Raw genomic sequence first — 13,186 nt, forward strand, 5'->3', positions numbered from 1 at the left:
AAAAAGAATAAATTTATCAATCATGTAGAAAATAAGAGAACGCTTTAAAGATACATCTGTCAATACAGTTGTGTATAAATCAATTGACTTGTAGATTAAATCTTCAAGTATATAACAATGTCTAATAGTAAGAAAGTATTCAGTGTAATATGTGATCCGGTTTTTCTTCCTAGTATATAGTTCTTAAACAACATAGACAATACAACACTGTGAGAAGAACGTTTCATAAAATGCTGAACATATGTCATAGTTATTTTCTCGAAGAGATATCTTAAAACACGATATGATATAACAACTGTACCTGGTTGAGAGGTCCATGGCCATCAAATGTGAAATATTCAGCGAGCGAATACGAATGTTATTCTTATAGATAGAATCTTAACTCAACACATATAACAATAACTATCTGGTGAGAATAATCATTAAATGACAACGTCAATAGTTTCATTTTCTCAGAGCAATGGTCTAAAATACATATAACAAAAAACACAACTGGTGAGTCATTGAATCATAAATGTACAAACTGTCATACGTTCATTTTAACAACAGTACACAGCTAAAAATAGACACAGACAATACAACACTAGGCCGCAGAAAAGAATAATAAATGTGGGATATAGTCATGCTCATCGGTCATTTCTTCATGAAAGACAAGTAACTATAAAAGCACATATAATAAATTCAACACTGCTGGAAAGGACCATATAATGTGCACAATATGTCCCCCCCCAATAAAGTTCATTTTCACAAATTGGTGATCTAAAAAAGACAGATGACAAAACACACCGTGAGAAGAATCATGAATGTCAAATATGTCATCATTCATTTTCTCTGAAGCAGTAATCTAAGCAACATATGAAATAACACACTGGTGAGAAAATCATAAATGTGAAATATGTTCAGCATTCATTTTTTCAGCGGAATTCTAACAACAATAATAACAGATACACAGGTGAGAAAAAATCATTATATGTGAGTATGGTCAAAGTTCATTTTCTCAGAGCAAAAAAGTCTTAAACAACAGATGAACAATACACAATGGTGAAGAAAAATCATAAAGTGTGTAAAGATGTCATTCGTTATTTTCTCATAGCAAGTAATGCTTAAAGACATATGGACAATACAATCTTCACACATGGTTAAAAGAAGTATCATACAATGTGAATATTCAATCATGCATTTTCTATTGCATTAATGCTTACTGTCCTCAAGCAACAGATAGAGCACCTACGGTGAGAAAAATCTATAAATGTGAAGTATGTCATCGTTCAATGTCTCATGCCCAGACCGTTAAACAACATATGAGACAAACACCACATCTGTGAGTTAAAATCATAAATGTGAAATAGTCATAGTTTATATATCTCAGATTTCATAATCTACACAACAACACATGATAAAAACACACTGGTGAGGAAGAATCATAGTTATATTATATGTCATGTTCATGTCCAGATCTATACATAGAACAGATGACTAATACAGCGAGCGGTAAAAATATGATTGATGTCAATATTAAATCAGAATTACATTGGAAGAAAGAATTATGAGGACATATGTCATATTCATTTTCGGAGCATGCTGTTAATAGACGCATGAGACAATACACCACACCTTCACACAATAATCAATATTATTCCTCGTAGTTAGGACCTGGCAGCTCGAAATAGGCATATGAGGAGATCCATAGACCATATAAAACAAAAATTACATAAAGAATACAAATATGCAGTCGAGTGGATCAAACTACTCGTGTAGAAGCAACACATGCCAGAGAACCACACAAGTGGGATAATTTTAGAGAAATCGATACATGTGCACTAAATTCATTTTTTGCCGAAAAAGAAGAGGTAGTAATCGCATCGTGAGTAGATCAACATAATATAGGTAGAAACTAATGTTAAGTGCATCAAACCGGTGTCTACTAACTATATTATCCATGCAGATCGATGAAATATACTAATGTTTCGGTATATTGCTGAGCCCTACAACGGAATATGACACCAAGACAATAAAGCAGGAGACAGAAGTGAAAGAAAAGAAAATAACAACAGGTTACGGCATAACTTATGTTACGGCTAGCTTAAAATCTGTAAGAATAGGATGTACTAGTATCAACATCTCCTGTTTAGCATTAAATTTGAAGATTTGCCATATTGTTATGCGTAAACTACTGAAAATATGTATGCATTTAATCTGTATTACTGTCACAAATACATTTAATTAATATCATTGTGAAACAAATAATAAAAAAGCTCACATGTTATGTTGTTAAATGTATTTCTTAATTGAAATAGCATGTCAAAAGTCTTTTGTTTAACAAATTTGGAAAGATGAGGAAAAGCTCTGTTTAAAAAAAAAACATTACATAAATGTCTTTTTTAAACAGAGCTTTTCCTCGTCTTTCCATTTGTGTACCAAAGACAGTAACTATACATCTACCTTTTTCCACATCTTTCCATATGTTAACCATTGACAGAATGTATCTTTAATTGTAATTATCATGGTTTACACGTGTCCAAAATATGCAGATATCACTAATCATGGTTTACAAGTGTTCTCACCAAGAGAGTGTATCCTAATATATCATTATCATTGGATTACTGGGGTCCAAATATTAAACTGTTATTATGATCGTTATTACTGGTCCAAAATATGTAATTGTTATTAACATGGTTTTACTAGGGTCCAAAATGTGTTATTATACCCCCACCACAAAATGTGGGGGTGGGGGGCTATAATGAATTCGCTTTGTCCAAGGTCAAAAATTGACTCGGAAAATTTTCTTAAATTTTAACATGTACCTGGATATTTCTGAAACTATGCACACTATGGCTTGAAACTTGATCAAAAGATTAATGAGGCTCACACACACTAAGAATATCACCAAGTTCATAACTCGATGCATTGACAAAGTTTCCTTAATCTTAAAATTGTACGATACAATCAAATACTAGACAGTGTTTCCGCTCTATAAATCCTATGCTTATGGAAGAATTTCTTCAAAACTTTATAAATGTTTCACGCCCAACTGGCAATGTGCAGAACTTATCTAACCCTTTAGTCCAGCTTTAAGGCAAAGTGCCGAACACTCTATGGCAAATGACTTAAGAAAAATGTTAGTACATTGTGGTATAAATAGAAGGTTTATATGTTGAGTATACACACATTGGTGGTTCGAACATGATTTGCCAAATATAGGGTATTAAATACTATTATTTCTTTGTTTCTATATTTTTATCTCTACTCAAGCACACTAGAGTTCTATTTTACTGTATAATCTATTGTGCCACTAATTATGTTCCTCTAACCCACATTTCCAATCGTGCACTGCTGTCAAAGACATGTGATGGGGTATAAACGCAATTCAGCGCATTAGTTCTAGTAGTTTTATATCAAAGCTATCTAAAATCTTCTAAAAATGATCGTTTGGTCTTATAACTGCCCAATACTACATTTAGGGGTGAATAAGTAGATTATGATTAAATGTAAAGCCAAATAAACAGTCCAATTTGAATATATCAAGATTGTATACATATTAATAGGTGTTTATTTACACATAAAGTTTATTCAGGAAAACAACATATTAGTTACATACCCATGACTATAACCTCTTGATATCAGTTCCACAAAAAACTTGAGTAAACCTTTACACATAAAAGTTACATATTTTTCTGATAAAATATTTTATTTATTATAAGATACATGTATATTTATTCCTTACTATTCAAAATCTATGATTTAATGTAGATATCCCATCACGAATTTTGAACCACCGGCAGCGCGTACGACCCGAATTATCTAAGCTCAGGGTGACTGTTTACAGAAGCGGAAACGAAGACTCTCCGAGAGTCCGCATCAGTTACCCAACGAGAGTAGATAATCGTCTGCACGACAGCGCATGTTCATCATTCTTATCCTTGACATATGAATAATATTTATTGAACAAAAGGCAATGCCATGTGATACATATACTATCATACAATAATACAAGGAGTTTTTATAATAAACTACATACAAATTATCAACAGAAATAATGAAAACTGATATTCCTATTACGCGAACTTCTTTCTAAGTACGATGTATTTACAACACATACACAAGAACAAAAATGTATCTGTCACAATTAGAGAAAGCAATTTCATTCAATTAAAAGGCGCTGACAATACAAGATCAGTAACTGGAGCAATCGTGACTTCCTATACATGGGATTTCAACGCATCCGGGTTAAACGGTAGATAATCCCTGGTCAGATATGTATGCAGGAAAGTGTTTTCTAGCATAGCAGCGTATGTAAACGGTAAGGATACAATAATCGCGTGATCTGAATTGCAAAAATATATACTTAAAGAACCACAAACACCTGATTTTACATTCAATACTCCGGCAGAAATCAGTCTCGGCAGAAGGTTGTTTCGATAGTCTAACGAGGATCAAATTCGGAGAATGGTCATGTCCAGCTATCAAAAACTAGATCACAGGAGCTTAAATAAGAACAAGCTGTTAACACTCGTGGCTGCAGCTCTATTTAAATACTCGGAAAATTGTCAGAATTTTGATATTTTCTACAGACAAATGAAGATAGCGATTATCTCGTCAAAAAACTAGCCACAGGAGCTAAAACAGAATGAAGCTTGTAAACTACTGTGTGGCTGAAGTTTTAATCTAATATAGTTCTCTGGAAATAATGTCTAGAATGTTATTTTTTTATATACAGATAGGTCATTTGAATATGGATTGGTCCCGGTCAAAAATAGGTCACATTTCCCACAATGGAAAAACTTTAACACAATGTCAGTACGGCCCAATAATTGCCCTCATTTAATCAAAACCCAGTGTAACGCACTCCTATGCCAAGTATCTTTATTGCGGTTGTCACACAAGGTAACACATTATACAAGTCCAGACGTATTGTCGAATCCTGAACTCATTCAGATGATCAGGGGCACTGCTTTGTATATAACTTTAGGACTCACAAATGTCTATGCACATGAAGATGTGGGTTTGCTCAAGGGCGCAGTGAATACAGTCTTATTTCTTCAAAGGCAAGGCTCATCGAGAGACGCATGCTAAATTCTGGCTGGAAGATCATGCTTAAAAAAGATCAGACAATCACACATTATAGGAAACAAGCATTATTCCTGACTATAACTTTATCATGCATCACGAGATTTTTAAAAAACTTGGCATTAGACATCAAATGATTTTAAAATAACTTGGCACAAATGTCTACCACATCAAGATGACGTGTTATGTGTAAGACCCATGTTCCTACCTCCAAGGTCAAGGACACTCTAATAGTTTGAAAGTAGTTATGCTCATAAGAAGAGTTCGAAGGTACAGATAAGTTTCCAAAGTGTAACATTGTCATGCATTGAAGGATTTTAAAATAACTTGGCATAAATGTCTACCACATCAAGATGTTGTGCCACATCCATGACCCTTGTCCCAAGGTTTTAAGTCTGCTAAAATTGCACTTCATTTCACAAAAACAATATTAAGCAATTAGTTACTTTTATTCTCTTTTCTTTTCAATCACAATTAATGAATTTAAGATTTTGAATTTACTGGCCAGAATTCCAGTTTATAATTAAATTTACTATATATTTAACTTAATTTTCTTAAAATTTACACTGGCCCGAACAAATTTTCACTGGCCATTGACCTACGGGCAAGTGCTAAAATCGATGACTGTTTTCATAATACCAGAATGCTCAAGAAACTTTTCGGGGGCATTTGTCACTTGAGTGTCAGCTTTTGTTATCTTAAGCTTCACTGTAAAATGTACAGAAGTAGGTTATTTGTGCTTTATAAGCAAATGTAACAAATAATTACGGCTACTTCAGTAAAATAATTATAACATTTATTAAAAGCCATTTCTATACCATTCGCTTTTATATAATCTGCGGTTTAAACACAATTTAAGGGAATTATGTGATTGGAGTATTTTAAAGTAACTCATTCTTACAGTTTTTATTCTCAACTTAAGAATTGTGTTTAGTCTCATTGCTGAACAATGTATCTATGTGAATGTTGCATTATTTGTTTTCTGTATATTAGGTACGGCAGTATCGAAATGAGATTTTTCACTCTAGCAGTATTGAGTTAGAAGAAAGTAAGGCGAATTCAAAACATTGACGACATGATAGCTGTTCTTCAAGATGGTAAGGAGCTTGTACATCAACAAGATGAACAACAAGCTGTTGGGAAACTTCAAGATGTAAGTGTTCATAATAAATTATAAGTTTGAAATCTTTTAAGAGTTAAATTATTATAATTTGAAATAAGCACATTTTACTAAATTAACAGAGTTAAATAAAAAAAAAGTCCTCGAGGTTGTTAATTAATTTTAGTCAAATTCAAATAACAACTGTCTTAAGTTAACATATCTTGATGAAATCAAATGAAAATACCTACAAAATGTTAAAATATGAGAAAGACATACCGTATTTTAGTTTGTTAATATATGTAAGAAGAACAATATGTTGAAAATTAAAAAGTCTGACTATTAGATATCTGTTGAAAAGTGGAGTTTAAAAGTCCCCAGAAAAGTCATAGATTTAAACAAAGGAAGAAGAAGGATAATTTTGTAACAAAATTGATATTTTTCATCAGCTGAAGAAGAAAGACTTCATTATTACTACAGAAGGATTTGAAGAAATATTGAGACAATTCAAAGAAGAAATTACGAAATTATCAGAGGAACACGAGGAACTTAAAAATGAATTAACTGAACTTAAAGCACAGAGGACCAAAGATAAGGAGGAAGCTGAGAAAAAACATACAGATTTAAAAAGAAAATGTACTGTCCTTTAGACAGAACAAAAAGAGATAGAATGTGTTTTGTATTGCTTTGTTCTGGTTAATATACCGGTACATGTATAACACTATAACGGTATGTCTCATGTATATACATGTTAACTATAAGTACTAAGTCATTATTCGGACAGTTGAACTGGTCATGTAAATGCGCATATTTTATACATGTAAGTTATTTGTGACTTATTGCGGCCGGGAGGTTTGTTGTATTTCCGCCTCCTGCACGACTGATGACCAGGAAGCAATACAGTCAGCATTATTTTGCACAAAAGTTTGGTCATTTCTAAATATGGGACATGGTTTCATCCAAGAGACGTGCGTAAATCGGTTAAACAGATCCGATTGGTCAGAATATGAATGCATGATTAATTAACCCCGATGACCTGCATAATTAACTGAACTTCATAAAATAGGCTCGCGCTGCCTCAAAGTGTGCACTTATGGGTGAAACTGTTTAGTTCACGTTAAATCAAGTTTGCCAATTCAGCGTCAGTGCGCCTTTGATATTTTTTGACTTATTCATTTAATCTACGTACTTTTCTGTTCGCTTTTTATATTAAGAAACGAGGAACTATTTTGTTTGATATATATTTTTTGTAATCGCGGAATAAGGGACTTATTTAACCGAGAAATAAAAACTATTTAAAAGTTGATTGGAATTAGTGTTCTATCAAAACTTGTGCTGTTGTAATAACTTCCACTAGAAAAAAATCGAAGTACACAATTGTCTTGCTATACAAAACCATTTTTGGTCGCCTTAAGACCAGGATAATTCAAATATATTTCCAAGTTTAAGATTGTCGCACGGAGTGGTGTATACATCCAAGCTAGGTAGGGCGCATACAGATCAACGGACCTGAAAACGATAGACAGCAGTTGACAAGCTTCAGTCTTCGAGAAGCACTCAGAGATCGAAACATTTTAGTAACTTTCCAGACGTCACAGTTAGACTTTAACTTCCTGTATACTACTGTAACGTTCCACTGTGTCATCTGACGCCATCGACGTACCCTGTAAAATACAATAACCTGATAAATGCACTGACTATAAACAGAAAATCATCATAGTACTTATAAATGATAACTGCTGGTTGCAGTTTGCAAATACTGATTGACATGCATGAGCGTTCCCCGTGCTATATTTCCCTCTCGATTTGAACAACAATCGCGCCCAAGTTTCGTATCCGAATTCACGCCATGAATATACCAGTATTCTGAAAACGTTGAATGAATGTCAAAATCGTTGTAGCGCTCTTGTTCTCTGTCGCTCAAGACTGAGTGTCATACCCGGCCCGCTTCTGCCATTTGCGACTAGCTTTACTTGAACATTTGTTCGTTTCTCCTGTACCAGTATGTGAACACGATATCACGCCTCTGTCAATGAAGAATGCAATGCAGATTTCTGCTACTGTCAACAACATCATCATTATTATTTCTGAATGACTTAAAGGCCCATTATGCCTCAGAAATGCTAGCATTTTTATTTCTAAAAAACTGTTCATTTTTTTTATATCTTGATATGCACCCCCCCCCCCCCAAGAAAAACATGCTCATTTACTTGGTTTTAAAAGGGGCATTTTTTCATGAAATAGTCCTCTTTGCGTTCTTATTTATATTAAGTACAATAGACCTGCGTCTATTTTCGTCATCTCCATATAATCATATTCTATTATTTATTTCTCAAGTTTGGACCGGGGAAAGAAACGAGAACATTATGTTTTACCCATACGCTCCTAAATTACGTACCGTTTGTAGCATACACAGAGATTTCTGTACCCCCCTCCCCCACACACATTTTTTCAATATATATTTTCATAATTACATTTCAATTATGAATTTAATTAGTGACGGGCGGGGGCGGGGTGGTAACCAGTATTGAGGGTAACCAGCATTTGTATGTGGAAGATATTTAAACTGTCCTTTGCTGCACAGCCAGTTACTCGCAAATCAAACAGTTTAAGCGAGGAAGCCCAAGTTCAAAAGGAATACCTATATAGGTACATATATGAGCCGTGTCACGACAAAACCAACATAATGGGTTTGCGACCAGCATGGATCCAGACCAGTCTGCGCATCCGCGCAGTCTGATCAGGATACATGCTGTTCGCTATCAGTTTCTCTACTTGTTATAGGGTTTGTAAGCGAACAGCATGGATCCTGATCATATATATATAATTATATAGAGGTACAATTTAATTCTATTTTGACTTATTGCAGTAAATGCATAAAGTGCGCTACTGTCTTGATGCCGGCACGGACTTATTAGGGCCTAATATGCACTATTGAAATTGCTTAGGTAATTTTCCTATAACGGACAGTTTCGCTTCATTTTCGGTACTGATATTTAGAAGCTCACTAGGACATGCTCGAGCGTGCGATCGCCAAGGCAATACGTTCACTGCAAAGCTATTAATATTTGCCTCACGGTAATATGTGCCACTATGCGTACTCCACAGCTTTAAAGTCAGGAAATGCACAATTCTAAAAAGCCATTCGTCGTTCATTTTTTGTCTTAATATAGATCTTATCCTAATTTGTGCAATTAATTCGTGTTTTTTTTTACAAACAAACATGGTTGCAATGACAGCTGTATATTATGCTTACTATTTTATATGAGCCGCGCCATGACAAAACCAACATAGTGCGTTTGCGACCAGCATGGATCCGGACCAGCATGCGCATCCGCGCAGTCTAATCAGGATCCATGCTGTTCGCTTACAAACCCTATTACAAGTAGAGAAACTGATAGCGAACAACATGGATCCTGATCAGACTGCGCGGATGCGCAGGCTGGTCTGGATCCATGCTGGTCGCAAACCCATTATGTTGGTTTTGTCATGGCGCGGCTCATATATACCTACACTGTAAATAAGGAGAACACCGGACGCGTTCACACTTGTTCAATTTTGGAACATTGCGCGTTTATATCTTGAATGCATGTATTCAGAAAAGGCGTACTACTTACGAGTTGAACACTTATCATTTGAACGTCAGTGTTCAATGGTAGTCCTTCTGACTAGACAACATGAGAGTATTTGAGTTTTTGAGAAATTAGGTAAGTTTTTTGGTCAATATATTGTCAGTTGAGGTTATATTTACTCAATTTAATAAGTAATGGTGCTTTGATAATTAAAACATTATAAAAAGGAACATGATTTGAACAGTAGCGTTCATCGAATGTTCTAATTAAGAACGTTTCTAAAAATAGAATTTGTGACAATTTCTGACGTCAAAAAGGACACCAAATCAAGTACAACAACAAGTAAGCGTTGGCTAAACACAAGCTGAAAAAGAGACTAACTTTACACTAAAACTGAAGAAAAATACGGTATTAACTTTTATTTCTTTAGCATCTTTTGTACCCATAATTATTTCATTTTTCTGAAAAGAACTAGATCTAAGTCGTCATATTGTTGTAGTTCACAGTGGTATAATTAACATGTCTCGTAGTCGTGGATATTTAGATGCAAAGATTAATGAATTATTTAAAAAATGTGAACAGATCTTTGCATGATATATTTTGTTGATTTATATTTTAATAGGATAGCCAGTAAGTACTGTTGTTTCAAGCAGTGATGAAAGATTTGAACTATACTGTACTGTAGATCTACGGAAGCTGGAGCAAAATATTTACAGAAATAAGGAGAAGGTGTAATTTCCAGACTTCCATACAGATCTTTGAGGTTTGTTTCTAAAAACAATAAAATAGGTGGATCATATTTAAATTCTAACATTTCCAAATGAGCTTTTATTGTTAATCAAATCATTTTATATTCTATAACTGTAACAAAGATGGCCTGACATTGTGTCACAAATAAATTGTGTCGTACAAGAGTCGTAGCTACGGATTCAAATCGGCTTTGTGAGAAAGTGCATGGCCCTGGTGATGTGAGAATTGTATTAAGATAAATCTGACTTGAATGTGGTGTCTGATAAATTGTTAGATAATGCTTATACATTATACAGTGTATATATATATATATATATATAATTATATACATGTATTGTCAACCACTAACGCTGTTATTCTCTATATCAGAACTGTAAAGAATGATTTATCTCATAGGAAGCAACTATAAGCCTTTAAATCACCGGCATGTTAATAAATTCCATTAATGTTTTACAGGATAATGAAGAATATGATTTTCCTGCTTAATTGGTGTCAAATGAAAACACCCCGCACAAACTGATGAGATACAGAGGGAAGCACTATTGCTTTGGAGACTGTCCGTTGGTGTTTAAAATTCAGTTACTTGAAACTTTGTTTTCGACATTGAATATTGTTTACTGTTTATGTTTTCAAGACTCGCAGAAGTTTGTATTTGAGAAGAAATTTAGGAAATTATCCTTAAATCATGTGTTATGTTAAGAAAACTGCATTCATGCACACAAGAATATAGCACATAAAAATACAACACGTATTAACAATAAGTGAAACAATGCTAGGATATTGAGAGACAGATTATGTTGCTGTGTGATTATTACTCATATTTTTGTGTTCTGATATGAAACGCAAGATTCATGTAAACATGTACAAACAATTACTGAAAGAACTTTCTAAAACAGTATCTATTTTATTGCATTTTGATCATAATTGTTAGTTTTGAAATCTTTTCATTTTTTACTTTATACTTGTTTATAAGGCTTAGAGTTAGAAAATAATAAGAAATTTTGGATTACATTATTCATTTTGTTATTGTGAATAACTAAAGAATAATTAAAAAATCTCTAATGATTTCTTCGTTTTATGACTTGTTTTATCAGGTGTTCAAATGTTAACATAAGTGTTCATCAGTGTTCTAACTTTTAACATACCTAACTTTGAACATGTTCTATGCGTTCAATATCTGTTGCATCGAAATTGAACGCGTCTGGCATTTAAAAGTAGAACACCTGAATGTTCATAACATGTTCCATGATGGAAATGTTTGGTGTTAAGATTTTAACGTCAACGTTAAAATTTGAACACTAGATGTTCATAAGGCGTTAGTATATGAACGGTTGGAGACAAAAGTTGAACACTAGTATTAAGAAATGGAACGCGTCTTGGCGTTCAATATCTGTTGCAAATAAGCGTTCAAGGTATGTTCTATTCTTGAACATTTACATTTACAGTGTACTACTATATTATATATACCTGAATAAATGATAATGAAAAATGAATAATGCATACAAACGATTTAAAGGCTAACGATGTTGATAGTTATAATCAAATTCATGACGACGACGACGATGATGATGATGATTGATGATGCTGCTGCTTATGATGATGATGATGATGATGATGATTGATGCTGACGATGATGATGACGATGATGATGATGATGATGATGATGATGATGATGATGAAATAACAATGATATCAGTAAGAAAAAAATAAGAACGATGAAAATTTCAGTTCTAATGCTTCGTAATATTTGATTTCTTCTTTATACTCTTATAAGAAAAATGATATAGATAGATTTTACCATAGCGGTTGGCCTTTAATACATTCTCATGCTAAGACTATATTGTAAAAACCTGGTAGGTTCAGAGTGATGTAATGTAGTGTAGTGTTTTCCCTTTACGGGAAGTGGGCCGATCCCGGAAGTACTGCGATACCGGGCCAACCCGTGGCGAGAGCGGAGCAAGCCCCTAACACCTCACCTGTGTCCAAAAATCAGTTTAATATCGAAGTCCCCCAATGGGGGACGTATCAGATATTAAGCTGATAAGAACAGATACTTTTTTTCTTTTTCATAAATTTATTCAATGATATATACAAATAAAAATCCTGCTGTAAAGCAGCAGGACCCGGTTTAAAAGAACCTTAACAATTAAATGTACAACATAATAATTTACATAACAAGACACGTCATCTCCATGCATGTTTAATGTCCACAACGACACGCATAGCGAGTCATTATGAACATCAAACATGCACACTTAACAAAATAAACAAAGTCAACATGAAATAACAAATGAGTAGAATAAATGGAAGCACACGATGTCTTTTAAATGTCCTATTTCACTGATTCTTTACACATATAATTTCTTTAACATTTCAATGTTTATAAAGTAAACCTACTTAGTAATGACGTGTGAATAATTATTATAACGAAAAGAACCGGGTTTACAATTTATATTAGTAATCAAAGGAAGATAAAGTTTATGTATAGTCTGTTTTAAATAAAATTAGATTACGAATTTTGATCAATATCAAGGCCAGAACTCGCAGATCGCGCAACCCCGAGATTCTGGTACTAAAGACCACACTCTCGGGGTGGCGCGAAATGAGCCCAAACCTGACAAAACTTGATATAAAAATAAGAAATTAAATAGTGTATTTTTGAAAAATTTAAACTTTATCTTGAAAAAGAAAGGTTAGA

At 33.7% G+C, this 13,186-nt stretch overlaps 1 non-coding gene across 1 annotated transcript; it reads right to left on the reverse strand.

Annotated features, from left to right (window-relative positions):
* Positions 1-12,385: 12,385 nt before the first annotated feature.
* Positions 12,386-12,576, reverse strand: LOC132720035 (U2 spliceosomal RNA). Its single transcript, XR_009624295.1, has one exon. It is a non-coding gene; the product is annotated as a U2 spliceosomal RNA (small nuclear RNA).
* Positions 12,577-13,186: the final 610 nt, after the last annotated feature.

The sequence above is a fragment of the Ruditapes philippinarum genome, unplaced genomic scaffold (assembly GCF_026571515.1).
Source record: "Ruditapes philippinarum isolate M1 unplaced genomic scaffold, ASM2657151v2 ctg7357_1_1_1_1, whole genome shotgun sequence".
In the NCBI taxonomy this organism is placed as follows: Eukaryota; Metazoa; Mollusca; class Bivalvia; order Venerida; family Veneridae; genus Ruditapes; species Ruditapes philippinarum.